This window comes from Scleropages formosus, chromosome 11, assembly GCF_900964775.1.
Source record: "Scleropages formosus chromosome 11, fSclFor1.1, whole genome shotgun sequence".
In the NCBI taxonomy this organism is placed as follows: domain Eukaryota; kingdom Metazoa; phylum Chordata; class Actinopteri; order Osteoglossiformes; family Osteoglossidae; genus Scleropages; species Scleropages formosus.
In genome coordinates this window covers 26,791,281-26,808,406 of record NC_041816.1, presented here as the reverse complement: position 1 = coordinate 26,808,406, position 17,126 = coordinate 26,791,281, and the positions used below count along the sequence as shown (strand labels likewise).

Here is a 17,126-nt window from a genome sequence, read left to right as displayed (position 1 = left end):
TTAGACTCATCGATACATGAATTTACATCTTTAAAATATTAGTATGAATATACTGTGGGTGGGTCGGTTAGACCAGGTCCTGCTCTCCGGTGGGTCTGGGGTTCGAGTCCTGCTTGGGGTGCTTTGCGACAGACTGGCGTCCTGTCCTGGGTGTGTCCCCTCCTCCTCCAGCCTTACGCCCTGTGTTGTCGGGTTAGGCTCCGGCTCCCCGCGACCCCGAATGGGACAAGCGGTTCAGATGATGACATACTGTGGATCAGTAATTTGTTATACTTGAGCTGAAAAGGAAATTCAGTGTTTTTCAGTCAAGAAGCATGGTCTTTTTTTAAACACCAACCTTTTAGTTCCTTTCCAGTAGTTAAGAAAAAGTACAACACATAAAACACACACATCATCTGAAACCACTCATCCAACGCAGGGTTACATGGAGCTGGAGCCGAATCCAGCAACACAGGTCATAAGGCTGGAGGGGACACACCTAGGACAGGACACCAGTCCATCAGAAGGCCCCCCAAGCAAGACTCAAACCTCAAACCCGCCACAGAGCAGGACCCGGTCAAACCCACTGCACCACCGCACCCCCACAGGAAATCAGCACCAATAATAAATACCTAAGTGCACAAAGTAGCCACACACATACGCACAAGAGGTAAAATTAGTCTTTCCACCTCTCTTTGACCTCAAGGTAATCCCATATGAAGCCCTATATTCTGTAACCAGATTGATATGTACAACAAAAGGAATTGCAACAGTTAATGTGTACTGAAGTACATTTTTCTTTCAGTCAACATACACGGGATGTTATCTTCCATGTGCTTTTATTAACAACTGTAAAGACACAGAGAAAACATCCAGCATTGCGATCATACATCTCCATGACTCAAGACCAAGTGGCTTAATCTCCTCCCCCAACTACCACGTCAACCTAAACGGTGCCAACATGAGTATTTAACTGAGACTCTCAAGTGGGCATTTCCCTTCATTGGTGTTTCATTGAGGGAAGGCTTAACAGTGAAGTCTGGTGTCCGAGACCCTCCCCCCTCCACACATGTTCAACACCCTCGACATATGGCTAACGTACCAACTCAACAAACTTAAACCATCTCAATTAACAATACCACACGTCCATAGATGCCAACAAGCCTGCCACTGCTAGCCACCTGCCACCAACTTTACCGATCCGTTACACACCTCCCTCCGACCTGCAACCCCATCTACCCTGCTGTCTTCTCATCTATAACTAATTACTTCTCAACATCCTTTAACATTTTCCGCTCAAATGCCTCTCCAATCACATCCTCAAATGGCACTATTAACTTTACTAAGTACATGGTCCGCTCACACTTGGAATATACCACCACGTCTGGAAACAGCGAAATAACCACAATAGCCTGTGGCACCTGGAACTCTTTGCCCACATCAGCCAGCAGCTTCTAGTCCCATCCCTTACCCCACCTACTGAGACACGTCCGCTCTTATACAGTGTTACTCTCTTCTGCATAAAACCAATCGTATTATTTATACTACCAACGGGCACGGAATTCACCACAACACACTTGCTCTCCAAACCCCCTCCACTAAACATTTAAGCACTTGATTATGGCACCAAGTACAGTGTCCCTGCACCAAACTAACTTCCCATGCACACAAAATGTTCCTCAGTGTTGCCACACACCTACACAACTTACAACAACCTTCACCACCTCCCCACTGCTTAACATTTTGCAGAATCTGCAGCACATCATGTGTCGCTCCAGTGATAAACTTAATGTGACTGGTCTCCACAGCCTACGTCTTGCCAGCGTAGCCTCTGCTTCTCCACACCATCTTAATTCATACACTGACCTGCTTTATTTGTGTGACTCGCCTTCTGAGTCATTAACAACCTTTCACTCCCAACCAAGACATTGTGCAGCTTTGTGTGCTGAAAAAACAAACATCCCCAAAGTAAGCTTTCATTAGCCTCATAACACTCTCCTAAAAACCTGAACCCAAAAGTATTCAATGTAGAAATAATATATCAATGCATTAATTAATGTTTTAGTTACATGTTCACATTTTACTGATTGTAGTACACACACACACACACATTTTCAGAACCGCTTGTCCCTTACGGGGTCACGGAGCCTACCCGGCAACACAGGGCGTAAGGCCGGAGGGGGAAGGGGACACACCCAGGACGGGATGCCAGTCCACCGCAAGGCACCCCAAGCGGGACTTGAACCCCAGACCCACCGGAGAGCAGGACTGCGGTCCAACCCACTGCGCCACCGCACCCCCTACTGATTGTAGTATTGTGTCCTAATTACTAAAAAATGTAAAAATAAACATACTTCCTGTTCCAGTGAGTTCGGCGTGTTTCTGTTCCAGTCCTGAGTTGCCGTCCTTTCTGTTCTGGTCCTTTGTGATCTTGTCCAAGTGCTATATTCCAACTACATCTGCATCAAGCCTCTGTGTATTAGTTCTGTGTGTGTAAACCTTCTTCACTTACTGTCTGAACACACTGTAAGCTATAACTAAGTCATAATGCAGACTCTTCATGCAAAAATAAAATTTTCTCAAAAAGAGTGTAGTACAATGAGATGGGACTGATGAGATTCTGACCCACCAGACAATGCAACAGTTTACCCAAACAACAGGAAACAGAGCAGAAGACAAATCAACTGACATTTTAAAAAACTGAGAAACTAGAAGAAATGCATTAACTTTGTTCAAAACCAGAGACTCCTGCCACAAAGTATTGTGGATAGAACCACTGTACATACATCCCTCTGAGCCCCCGCAATATTGTTGTGATAGATAAATAACTGCAATGATTCCATCTCAAGGACCCCCCCCTCCCCCATTTTCTCATACTGTAAGATGAACAGGAATAGTAATTGTCCCCCAAAGAGTTTTGTTTTATTCTTAAATTAATCAAGATTAATCTTTATCAGTCCTTCCCCTGTGAGTGTCAACTTTGAAGGCAAAAACTTCTTTAAACTATTCTAGAACCTGCCACGGGGTCTCCTGTAGCTGGGCATCCGGAGCACCACAGTTATTTTTCCAAATCTCCCTTACTGCAGCGAGGTGATCCATCTGTTCAGCCGGTTCAACCCTGCAGGCTTGTCAGCTGAGGTACACATTGGTGAAAAGCAGTGGGGTTTGGCGTTCTTAGCATGGCCTGCACACTTGAAGTGGTGCCACTGTCGATAAGAGGAAATTGGGGGTTGTTATCAACGTCTGCATATGGTTGATCTACTGCTGGAACAGTCATTGTGCCGATAGAGGTAAACACTGGGGCAGCTTGGTAGGAGGGGGGATCAACTGCACACACTGTCCCTCAGGTAGAATGAGTTTACCACTCCCCAAGTTCAGAACACACCCCGTGCATTTCAAGAAGTCCAGGCCCAAGATGTATGGCTCTTGTACAGCCGCGACCCAAGCCGAAAAAGTCACTAGCACCCCCTCCACCATGAATAAAAATGTCCCTCTCTCTTTTGTAGGTGTTATATCACCTGTCACAATCTTTAGCTACACAGAGGTTTGTTCCAAGACGGTTCCAACTAGAACAACGGCAGGCCTCACCAATGTGGCGGTTGAAATGGTGTCCACAAAAGCTGTGCAAGATATGTCCCCCACTAAGACTGAAAAGTGCAAAAAATTTCTGACCTTGGTCCATCCGACAGTCACTACTGGATCTCCTGGCACTACTGCTGGGCAGTCCCCTCCTCTGCTGGCATTTCAACACTACTCTCAGTTCATGGGCGAAGAGGCCCATGTTGTTTGGGCTACAAGGGCCCCCTGCTGCTTGTTGGCTCTGGAGCAGTACCTAAGTAGGTGACCGGGTTGACCATACCCCCAGCAGACACCCCGTCCCATTGGGCTGGCTGTGATGTCACTGCACACATAATATCCTGCATCCATGATGGTCTGATCTCCGATGTGTCTGATGTAGCCCTTATTGTTACAGTAAATGCTCTGCCCTGCATTGTAGCACTTACTGCAGTTTCTCTTTCTACCACCAGTTCCAGCGCTTCCCCCAGTGACAAGGGGTGAACAAACTGTATGTGCAGGAGGAGCTTATTATGTGTGAGCGCTTGGACAGTTTGATCCCATGTCACAAAGCACAAGTCATCTCAAACTGGTTCCATGAACATGACAATGAGTTCAGTGTACTTCAATGGCTTCCCCAGTCACCAGATCTGAATTCAACAGAACACATTTGGGATGTGGTAGAATGGGAAATTTGCAGCATGAATGCACAGCTGACAAATCTTCAGCAATTACGTCAGGCAATCATGTCAACATTTACCAGAATCTCTAAAGAATGTTTGTAGCACCTTGCTGAATCCATGCCATGGAGAATCCAGGGTGTGCGTAGCATTTGTGGTGTGAAAGATTGTTTGAGTGTGGTGTGAAAATATATTGCTGCAGGAGAACAGCATTGCAGGCTGCACAAAGTGTACAAATAATCTGACAGTACATTTGAAAGCCAAGAAAGCAGAATTTGAAGCCCTAACCAGTGCATTAACCATGCTTGCTCAAGAGCCTAATATAGGAGAAGACCAGCAGAAGAAGGAGGGAAAGACACCTCTCCATCCAGCGATGCTGCAACCCCCTCCCTACAACCCCGACCATGGAGCCATGGGTGATACGAAGGATGGAGACCTAGGCTTGGGAACGCTGTTCTTGCTTAACACCATCAGAAGCAGTCTTGTGTATTCCCCGTATAATCTGTCAGGTCCTGTTTCTCCACCCACTTCATAGCACCAAGTGCCGCTGATTCAGATGCCTGACCCCCGATGCCCTAACCAAGACGGGAACCCCAGAGTGGTCTTGGTGCCGAAGAACTGGGACGGACAACATTTCTTGGAGGCTATCCAGGACCTAGATGACCTTTACAAACTCAGTGGTGGTGAATTGTCTCAAGCCCAAAGATGCAAGCTCAGGTGCATCTGAAACAGCGTGCAAGAGGGGTGGGCTGGCTTGAACTGAGACGCAAACAGCTTCAGCGGAGAGAGTAACAACACTGATGGAAACTGTGGGTATGGGCAGAATCGAAGTCCAGGAAATCCTGGAGGAGGTAGAGGATAATCTGGGGAGTCCCAGTCTCAGGCCAATAGGAAAATGTGTTTCATTTGCAGAAAACCAGAGCACTGGAAAGCAGACTGTCCCGACAACCAGTGGACTGACTCGCAAGACCAATTGTGGCCGGCGTCCCCACCGAGGGGAATGACATCATTCAATCACAGTGCCTAGACACTTCTGTGACTAACCACTTGTTTCCCCTTAGTGACCACTGCCCAGTTAACCTGCTTGTTCAAGACTTGCTTGCAAATCTTCGTGTGACTGTCTCTGTGACCGAAGGAGGTACCAACGTCACATCTCCAATATGGGGACTGGTTTCTCAGCAGTAATGTTGTCTGAGCCTGACTTTGTTATGCCTGTAAACATCACAGTATTGTAGTACCAAGATCATCTCCTGTTACAAGATGACGACAAAGGGAACTGTATTTGAGCATTTCATGCTGAAAGGGGGGGAGTGTGGGTATTGCAATGCCGTGATGTTTACAGGCATAACGAAGTGAAGCTTAAACAAGTCGAAACAAGAACCACCAGAGTCATAGTGACAGTGAGGCGATCACTCTCCTACAAGGTGACAATGCAACTGTATGCGAGCATTTCATGCTCAAAGGGGGGTGTGTGGTGTGAAAAATTGTTCAAGTAATTAACATGTTCAAGTGATTTAGATATTCCAGTCAATATGTTCAGAAAATGTATGTTGTCCCTTGGCTTTATGCTCTGTTTAACGCAATGGAAAATGTTGGTAGGGAAACGAGACGCAAATAAATTTTGCAAAAGGAGGACAAATTGCTCAGAGTAAATCACAAGGGAAGTTTTAAAAGTGTTGCCATGCCTTATGATGACCTATGTATGAGCTTGCACATAAAAGGAGGCAATGCAAACTGATCAGGGAGACACCCAGTTGTCCACACATCTCAGTTAAATTAGCTTAATATTGGTTCCCCAGAAGGGGGGTGCGGTGGTGCGGTGGTGCAGTGGGATGGAACGGGTCCTGCTCTCCAGTGGGTCGGGGGTTTGAGTCCTGCTTGGGGTGCCTTGCGACAGACTGGTGTCTTGTCGTGGGTGTCCCCCCTCCCCTTACGCCCTGTGTTGCCGGGTAGGCTCCATGACCCCGTATGGGACAAGCAGCTCTGAAAGTGTGTGTGTGTGTGTGTGGTTTGCCAGATTTCAATCTCCACACAGCTGATCAAGTGACGGCACAAATATGTGAGTCTACTGTAACAAATCTTTTCAGCTGGTTTGATAGCATAGTAATAACAACACATCAGTGTTGTTATGCAGCACATAACAGCCTCACAGTGCCTGGGTTGCTTGTTTGGATGAGTTTTGAGCCTTTCTCAGTCTGTAGTTTGTATTTTTTTCCCATGTTTTCGAATAGGTTTCCTCTGGGCGCTCCAGTTTTGGTGACTCTAAATTGCCTACTGCGTGTTTGATTGCCCTGTCAAAGTCTCTGCTTTATGCTGTTTGCTCCTGGGATAGGCTCTGGACTTCCATGACCCTACATTGTCAACAATGAAAGGATGACTAATATTTACCTGAAAATAAAGTTTTTATTTAACTGTTATCTGTTATAAAAGGGGGTGCGGTGGCGCAGTGGGTTGGACCACAGTCTTGCTCTCCAGTAGGTCTGGGGTTTGAGTCCCGCTTGTGGTGCCTTGTGACGGACTGGCGTCCTGTCCTGTGTGTGTCCCCTCCCCCTCCGGCCTTACGCCCTGTGTTGCCGGGTAGGCTCCATGACCCCGTATGGGATGAGCGGTTCTGAAAGTGTGTGTGTGTGTGTGTGTGTGTGTTATAATGGATGTCACAGCAAGGAGAATCACTAAATTCAGAGCAAGAAATCATAGTGATTATTTCATTATTCTTTGTTCTGGTGGAGCAACAGCTTTGTTGTTACATCTACAGATGAGCTGCTCAACAAGAGCAAGTAGAATATGCTTTCATGTAATGACTGATTGGCTGCATTGAATCTGGACTATGATTTGTCACATGACTGACTGACAGACAAAGGATATCAGCACATTTATTGACCTTCCTTTCCACAAAACATATCAGTGATGAGAACAAGTGACTGTTAGGTGTAAGAACCAGTAAGATGTAAAAACATATCTTGTTTTCTGCTTAATTCAGTCATAAACACCTTAGAGAAATGAAGGAAACAGTACAATAAGGTACCGTTCGAATCCAAATACACCCCAAGAGCTGGAATAAAGGTGTAAACAACAAGAGAAAAACAAGGTAAATGTGTCCTGGTACAGTCATAAACAAGGTAATGTTTTAGCCCAAACAGAAGAGGTCCGCAGTCGGAGGCCTCAAAATATAAAAATATGGATTCTAGAAGGTTCCTTTGGCAAACACACACTTCACCACAAAGACATTTTCCACAGAAACGTTTCAATGTTTTCCACACACTGATCTTCCCCTCTTATTGCGAGCAAAAGAAAAAATACATTTAAAGTGTCAAATGAGGGAGTGTGGTGGCGCAGCGGGTCTGGCCGGGTCCTGCTCTCTGGCGGGTCTGGGGTTTGAGTCCCACTTGGGGTGCCTTGTAATGGACTGGCGTCCCGTCCTGGGTGTGTCCCCTCCCATCCTGGGTGTGTCCCCTCCTTCTCCTGCTTTATGCCCTGTGTTGCTGGGTTAGGCTCCGGCTCACTGCAACCCCACTCGGGACAAGTGGTTTCAGACAATGTGTGCTTTAAAGTTACTTAATGTGGAAGCAAACAATCATTTAATGCACAATTCACACACACACACACACACACTTTCTGAACCGCTTGTCCCATACAGGGTCGAGGACTGAACCGACACATCAGCGCTGCGCTCGAACCCCATCGCTTCCGATCACACAGCAAGCAGGGGGGAGGGGTGATACTTCCCTTTAACAACTCAACTCTTCCCCTACTTGCACCCATACTTGTACTTGTACTCATACCCATACTTGTACTTATCCCCCACTCACAGCCGCCATCCACGAAAGTGCTGCAGTTCCACATCTCTTCTGTCCACCCTTTCCGTGTCCTTAAATAGCAGTTAACATGTCCACCTGCACACCTTTATTCCTCATACTTCACTCAGTCGACACACCCACACATCCCCGAGTGACAGAAACACACTTTGAGTTTCTTAACACAATAAGATATTAAAGAAATTCCACTTTCTGGCAGAAGTGGCAATGACTGCTGGAAAAGGGAACTCAATAAACTTTCTTTCCCATTTGTAAATAAGAAAAGTGTAAGTCCATGTGAAGACAAAGAGGTGAGACGTGGACCCCTGGAGACACCTTCTTGGACAGGAAACACAGAGAATGAGACACAGGACTTGGTCAAGACTGAAGTTGTTTCTCTTCCAGCTCCAGGTGACATGAGCTCTGAGTTCTGCTGCCGCTCCTCACTGTAAATCCGTGTCCTCATCATTGACAAATGGCTCTTTTCTACAATAAATCATAATTCCAACAAACTCCTCATCGGATTCAGTAATAAAGTCAATGATCAACTTCCCTTTGTTGTCTCTTTTTCTCACAATCGTAACACAGTTTTTTCCCCCAAAGTCCCACAATATTATCTTTCAGTACTTTTATATTTATTATAGGAACTGCAGTCACACTGATCAAAGCTTGTTACTTTTCAGCTTTCTGTCATATTCCACTATTTCAGTTAGATTTAGGAATATTTCAATATATGAGTTAACAGCTCTCTCTTCTGCCCATAAACATCTTAAAAATGAAAGTAAAACTTGTGGAAACGCGGAACACCTGGTGACACGAACAGGTATGTTTCTCCGTGTAAAATGAACTACTGTTAAATGTCATTAATTACATAACTACATAATATTTATATTTGCTTAATATTATCATGAATAACTGTACACCGCTTAACAGATTTCATACTTTGAAACTATTTTTATTTTTGGGAACTGATGTACCAGGTGGAGTAAAACACGGTAAGGAGCGCAGCTGTGGGTGTGGATCGCGGATATGAAACAACTGTAGTGCCCATAAAACAGTGTTTACTAATACTTCTATTATATATATATTATAATACATGATAGGCGACAAGAGAAAACTGCGAGAATAAAGTGAAGTTTTACTCTTCTGTCAGGAGATAATACCCCTAATAAGAGTAACTCCTGACAGACATGAACCATGGTATCAAACACACACATTGTGTCCACAACCTGCTACATGAAAAGTGACAACTATTTACAGTGTATTTTCTCACCACTTTCACTAGGGGCGCCATTGAGTAACGAGAGTAACTACGATACTTCAAATCGTGATCAATTATAAACCCCTCAGTCATTTAAATAACTGCATTTATGTTGTTTCAGAACTCTGATGACTAGTACTATACTGTACATGTTAACATGTTTAAGTAATTATCCCAATATATGGCAAGACATTTTTATGTCTGACAGTTTTACACAATACTGATGACATCCAGTGCTTTTTTATTCTATTATAATATTGTTACATACACTAAGGTGTTTGTTGAGTCTTTTGCATGTTTTGGATCTCCAGTTTCATTTAGATTTTACTGTGACTAGATTTTTTCTGTGACTAGCACAGAAATCCAATAACAACTCACCACTCGGGTTCAGATCAGGGAGGCCGTTCCTCCCGATCACGCCCCTCCAGGTGTCACTGTCGCTGCCCACGTGGGCGTTAAAGTCCCCCAGTAGAACGACAGAGTCCCCAGTGGGAGCGCTTATAGCACGCCCCCCAGGGACTCTAAAAAGGCCGGGTACTCTACACTGCCGCTAGGCGCATAAGCACAAACGACAGTGAGAGACCGTTCCCTGACCCGAAGGCGCAGGGAGACGACCCTCTCATTCACCGGGGAGAGATTTTATTCAGATGGTTCAAATGATTCTGTGTTTTAATGACTGTGCAGAATAAACTCATTGATAACTTGGAGCAACATGTGAGTTTATTATAATATTCCCTTTATGTCAAGGCCACATCTAATTCCTTTATGTCAACAATCAGAACCTGTAAAGTTGTAATTCAAACTTTTTGGGATTTTTTCTTTGCAATTTTGTGCTTTTCAAACATTTGCTGTGCCATTTTATTTACTGTACAATTGGTGCATTTTCAGTAGCTATGTTTTGATCTCTGTGTTTGAATCATTTCGTTCACATTATTAGGCCATCAAACACACTGGACATTAATCACACACTGGGTCAGATTTAGCTGCAGAGGTTTTCTTTATGATGGGGGTGCGGTGGCGCAGCGGGCTTGGCTGGGTCCTGCTCTCTTGCAGGGCTGGGGTTCAAGTTGCACTTGGGTGCCTTGTGATGGACTGGTGTCTTGTCCTGGATGTGTTCCCTCCAGCGCTATGCCCCATGTTGCTGGGTTAGGCTCTTGCTCGCTGCCACCCTGCTCAGGACTAGCGGCTTCAGCCGGTGTGGGTGGGTTTTTCATTTAATTTGTTGTCCAAGGCTGGCAAACAAAAAGTCCTAAAACAAAATTCATACATTAAGTTAACAGTTCATAGAAGTACAAGCACAGCGAGTAGCGCTGCTGTCTCACACCACCTGGGTGATGTGAGAGGACGTGGGTTCCATCCCTACTCAGTCTGTGTGGAGTTTGCATGTTCTCCCCGTGTCTTTGTGGGTTTCCTCTGGGTGCTCTTGTTATAAATACTTTTAGCATCCCTTCTGGATGTTAGACTCAGTAAAGAATAGCGTACGAAGGAGTCACACATAAAATTTACTATATACATACACAACTACACACAAAGTAGATCAGCAGTAGCAACAGGAACAAACAAAAGGAGAAAAAGGGAGAGAGATGCTGGAAAAAGAGGAAGAGGAGGGAGAAGATTGATAAGAAGGGACAGGGGTGGATTCAAATGAAAAAGAAATGGTTTAGGAAATGATTATGAGGGGTGTGGTGGCGCAGTGGGTTGGACCACAGTCCTGCTCTCCGGTGGGTCTGGGATTTCAGTCCCGCTTGGGGTGCCTTGCGGTGGACTGGCGTCCCGTCCTGGGTGTGTCCCCTCCCCTTCCGGCCTTACGCCCTGTGTTGCCGGGTAGGCTCCGGTTCCCTGCAACCCCCGTATGGGACAAGCGGTTCTGAAAATGTGTGTGTGTGTGTGTGTGTGTGTGTGTGTGGTTTATGAAAGAAAACTGGGAGCCTATTAGACCCCAGTGACTGTATTTTGTGGAATATTCCGGAGTTTTATTTAACCGACAACTTTAAAGTAACTTCCGTTCATTTATCAATTTGAACAGCAGGTTACTTTTTCCTGGAGTAATTCAGGATGATTACCTTCATCTAGGGTAAAATGGCAGGAATGACACTCAATGCAAGGAAGTTCTGATGAGAAACACCAACCCTAATTGTACACCATGCAGTAGTATGTGTACCATGGTACAGTGTACCAGTTATGAAGGTAGTGCTGACAGTCCTGTCCTCTTCTTACTCTAGATTTTATGATCTTCACATGGAAGCCATCAAAGTCTAATTCTCTCTCACCGAGTCAGATAACTATGTATAGTCATATAATCTTATGTTCTTCGAAGAGATGATAGTGGTGAGATGAAAGCAGCTTGTAGTGTAGTGGCATGAGCTTCTCTGCTTGGACCCACAGTTTGCAGGTTCAAACAACCAGTTCTGGCTGTAATAACTTTGAGCAAGGTACCTACTTGAATTGCTCTAGTAAAAAAATCGAACTGTACAAATAGCAGAATAATTTGAGGTGGGCTAATATTGTAGATTGTTTTAGAGAAAGGTATAAGCTAAATAAAACAACATGTATATGTTATCATAACTGGTGGTTTCTGCACATGTTTTTCTTCCAGTGATGAAGATCAGTTGGTCTGAGTGTCTCTGTTTGATTCTCCTGCATCTCCAGCAGACCACTGTCTCCACACTGGGTACATATTTTTCCTCAGATAAAAAAAAAAAAAAACTCAATCATATTGTCTCTGGAACTGAATAAATTCTCAGTGTGTGTTTTTCTTCACAGAGAGGTTCGAGGTTCTTGGTCCAGCTCAGCCTGTAGTTGCTGTAGCTGGTGAAGATGTTGTTCTGCCCTGTTACCTCAAACCCAACATCAGTGCTGTGGACCTACATGTGGAGTGGTTCAGAGTTCAGATCGATAACCCAATTGTACATCTTTACCGGGATCATGAGGACAGAAATGAGAATCAAGTTCCATCCTACAGGGGAAGGACATCACTATTCCCTGAGGAACTGAAGAAGGGAAACACATCATTAAAACTCTATGATGTCAGAAGCTCTGATGATGGGCCGTATAAATGTTTTGTGGAGTCTCAGGAGTGGCAGGATGATTCCTGGATTAATCTGCATATTAAAGGTGACAATTTGAAATTTTATATTAAAATCAGAGGCGGCACAGCGGGCTTGGCTGGGTCCTGCTGTCTGGGGGGTCTGGGGTTCGAGTCCTGCTTGGGGTGCCTTGTGACGCACCGACGTTCTGTCCTGCGTGTGTCCCCTCCGGCCTTGCACCCTGTCTTGCCGGGTTAGGCTCCAGTTTGCCGCAACCCCACTTAGGACAAGCGGCTTCAGCAAGTGTCCATTCTCCATGTCCATTCTCAGAACTGCTTGTCCCATACGGGGGTCGCAGGGAACCAGAGCCCACCTGGCAACACAGGGTGTAAGGCCGGAGGGGGAGGGGGCACACTCAGGATGGGATGCCCGTCTGTCGCAAGGCACCCCAAGCGGGACTCGAACCCCAGACCCACCAAAGAGCAGGACCCGGTCCAACCCACTGTGACTCCAGCAAGTGTGTGTATTAAAATCAAATTGTTATCTTTGAAGCACATACAATAATTTAAACACTTTTTTTCCTTCCTTCACGTTCATGAATCTGTTACTGTTTCACAACACTAGTCTTGTTTCTGTAGCTGTAGGAACCCAACCACTGATCTCCATTGAAGGATATAAAGAAGGAGGGATCAGTCTGGTGTGTGAATCTAAAGGCTGGTACCCTCAGCCTCAAGTGGTCTGGATGGACAGTGAAGGACACAACCTCACAGCTGGACCAACTGAAACAGAAAGAGACAGTATGGACCTCTTCACCGTGAGACGACGCATTATTGTACAGGAGACAGAAACCAATAGGTTCACCTGTCGAGTTCAACAGCAGCAGATAAATGAAATGAAAGAGACAATAACTGACATCCCTGGTGAGTTATAGATATTTAGTATAAATAAAGGGGGGTGTAGTGGTGCGGTGGATTCAGCTGGTGCCTGCTGTGCAGCAGGTATAAACAGCTCGATGCAGGTACAGCATATCACATGTTTTAATTACTGTGAATAATGAACAGGTTCCAGTCTCACTGATTTTTTTGTATCGTCCTGATTTGTGCCCTGATCTGTCTGTATGAAAGTTTTCCCACACTGATGGCAGTTTCCTCAAGACCAAATTTGTGGTGCTTGTTTACTAGTTTCTTCTGGTTAAATAAAACATTAGTTCTGCAGGTTCTGCACTGATAAAATTGCTTATTTTAATCTTTAATTACCAAAAGGTGCAAATCTGTAATCATTATGTGAAATTAATTATTTGTTGTATTCCAGGTGAGATGTTCCATCGTGCCCATCCCTGGAAGGTGACCTTTGCTGTGATCTTCAGTCTGGCTGCTGTTTGTATTATTGGATGCACAGTTTTGATTCACCTTTTTGTAAAACTGCGGAAAAAGAGAGGTATTTTAGCAATTTACTGTCCACATTGATAGTTTTTTAGTATTAAAAAAGTAAAAAAAATAAAAACATTGTTTAAAATGGTATTTTGTTAAAATATTTTTTTTCATAGCCCACAGAAATCATTATAGTGTATGAGTTATATTCACTGTGGGGACACTGGAGTTCTACAGGCACCTTCACACTCACTGTGTTACTCACACTGTCACTAATGACAGTCACTTGTTAGGGGGTCACTTACTTTTTTTTTTTAGCAACTTTGGACGTTTAAGATCATGTCCAAAAAATATTTAAACATTTTATCCTACCTTAACGGGGGTGCGGTGGCGCGGTGGGTTGGACCACAGTCCTGCTGTCCGGTGGGTTTGGGGTTCAAGTCCTGCTTGGGGTACCTTGCGATGGACTGGCGTCCCATCCTGGGTGTGTCCCCTCCCCCTCCGGCCTTACGCCCTGTGTTGCCGGGTAGGCTCCGGTTCCCCGTGACCCCATATGGGACAAGCGGCTCTGAAAATGTGTGTGTGTGTGTATCCTACCTTGAATTCCAAGCTCCATCCAAACAGATGTCATGTTCACAATTTTGTTGCATAGTAACTGGTTATTGAATTGCCCTTTTGAAGGAATTTACAGTTTTCAGTCATTTAAATATTTTATCACTTGTCACAAAAGCTGAAGAATTAGACAATATCATATAAAATAAAAGCTCAAAACCACATATTTATATACAGCGTGTGACTGTAATGTTTCGTGACACTGACTTTATTAAAAAAATTCATTAATTTCTCTTCATACTGACTAATAACAGGATTTACTCTTTTATCTACAGGTCAACTCAAAGAACAGTATGGTAAGTAATACAGTTATATGAAAGTGATGTATGAAAATGTTGCAATGTCACTTCTTAAAGACATATATTAAAAAAGAAAAATTTACAATTAGTCAACGAAGACTTTAGACATTTAATGTTTCCTCTATTGCATACTAAGATGACAAGGTCTCTTTCTGTTGATTCTCTTTTATGGTATTATATAAACTATGATGATATACAGTACAAACAGTTAACATTCTTTAGTGCTACATTGCTATGTTATAGTACACACACACACACACATTTCCAGAACCGCTTGTCCCCTACGGGGTCACGGAGCCTACCCGGCAACACAGGGCATAAGGCCAGAGGGGGAGGGGACACACCCAGGACGGGACGCCAGTCCGCCGCAAGGCACCCCAAGCGGGACTCGAACCCCAGACCCACCGGAGAGCAGGACTGCGGTCCAACCCACTGCACCACTGCACCCTGTATGTTATAGTAGGTTTTTTAAAGTAATATCACAGTTTTCACATGTGAAACTTTCTATTTAAACTCTTCTTTCTACAATATCTCAAAGTGTGATTAATGTAGTGTCTCTAACACTGTAGGTCATCATGGGCAAAGAAATGAGCTAAATATGAAATAATTTACACCATTATAGTGTCTCAAAATAGGAACCTGCTGTATAGAATGACACAGAAATATAAATACGCTGCTATACTAAATACACATAAAATGCAAAAAGGAAGAAACAGGATAAGAGACTCATTTATTTTCGAGTGAGAGAATGAAAGAAAATCAGCAGAAAATCTTAGCATTTATTCATTTAGCAGATGTTTTTTTTTTTCCAAAGCAATATACATCTCATAGAAAATACAATTTGTACATTACATTATCAGGAAGAGACACTTAGATGCAGATGTCTGATTCTAAAGTACAGTATCCAGATGGGATGCCACCATGGCAAATAGTTGGGCAGAGTCAGATGTGAGGTAAGGACAGATCTTGCGGCAAGGTGAAATGAGAGAAGTTTTGATGGCAGATGGGAAACAGCCAGAGGAGAGCGAGGAGTTGATGATCTTAGACATGATGGTGGAGAGTTGCGGGGAGACGGTCTGTAGGAGTGATGATGGGATTGGATCAAGCGAGCAGGTCGTGACTCTGTGAAATATCAGGAGGTCAGAGATTTCAGATTCGGAGAGTGGTGTGGTAGGAAGAAAAAGACTCAGGACGATCAGACACTCAGATTGCAGAAAAGTTCATTTATTCATGTTCACGTGGGTGAGCCTCCTAGAGAGAGTCACACCTCAGCAGCCAAGCAAGGAGATATTTATACACATTCTAGGGTGGTTCTTCGCAAGCATGGGTGAGATACATGTTTTGTTTCATCATCCCAAACAGGTCAAGGTGCCCCCCGATTTCCCGTCCTTTCATGAAAACACTCCCAACTGTCGCCAGTGTCATCACTCTCAATACGCACAGTCTCATGGGAACTACGTAATTCTGTATTCCTCCTGATATCTTATGGGAACAAGCTGACACAGAAAGGGACAAGCTGGCACCAGACTGCTGCCTGGAATGTGGCGCTTTCTTGCATAGGCAGTTTCACTAGTTAGACATTGTAATACATAAGCATATAGACATAGCAAAGCTGTAGAATCAAATTTTCATTCCACAGTGGCTTGAATTTGCAGAGCATGACTTCGCAGGGAGGTCCAGTACAAACTGGGCAGGATGATGCTGAGAACTTGTCTGTGATCACATTGACTTTGTCTCTGAAAAACAAAGCAAAGTCATCAGCAGTGAGAGGAGAAGGAGGAGGGGGTGGCAGAGGAAACAGTAGGGAAGAGAAAGTGGCAAAGAGTCTGTGTGGTTTATTTAGTTGCAGACTGTACTTTGTTCTGGAAGACATAGTGAGATGATGATTTTTTTATTCATACTGATGTTCTTACATCTACAGGACTGATTACCAGACGCATGTGTAAGTAATATTAGTGTTTGTGCGTTTTAGTGAGTGTCTGTGTGTGAGTGTTTATGCAAATATGAGATTATGAGAGCAAAACACACCTTTAAAAAGCAAAATGTACCGTTGTAGGTCCTGTTAGTAGAACAGACATGGTTCTACTGTACCTGCAGAAACTAACTACTTATGGTTATGATTTTAACTTTGAACCTAAAATCACCATGATCACTTTTGTGAATATATGTGTTACACACTGTACCTGTACATGTAAGTGAAACTGATTTTCTATTTTACATTTCATCTTTCTGGTTTTTCTTATTTAAGTATGAAGAAAGTCATATAAAATTCATGATTTCAATGGACTGACATAATTTTTCTAATTTCATGTTCCATGTCCAGCTATAGAAAACATGTTTGTGAGAGCTGGTAAGTAGAGTGGAGCTGAACTGATCCCACAGAACTGAGTTTGGTTCTTCTGTATGAGACTCTGTCCTGTAAGAATGGACACGAAAGACACTGAGACAAGTCCAGACTGACCGCAGTATCTGCTGTGCCACTAATTCCATGTGTCTCATTTTTATTTCTCTCTCTACAGAACTTCTGAAGGCACAAAGATACGCAGGTGA

At 44.1% G+C, this 17,126-nt stretch overlaps 1 protein-coding gene across 1 annotated transcript in view; it reads left to right on the top strand.

Annotated features, from left to right (window-relative positions):
- LOC114911911 (butyrophilin subfamily 1 member A1-like) overlaps positions 1-17,126 on the top strand; it is a 170,400-nt gene that overhangs the window by 133,301 nt on the left and 19,973 nt on the right. The gene's annotated exons all lie outside the window — the stretch shown is intronic.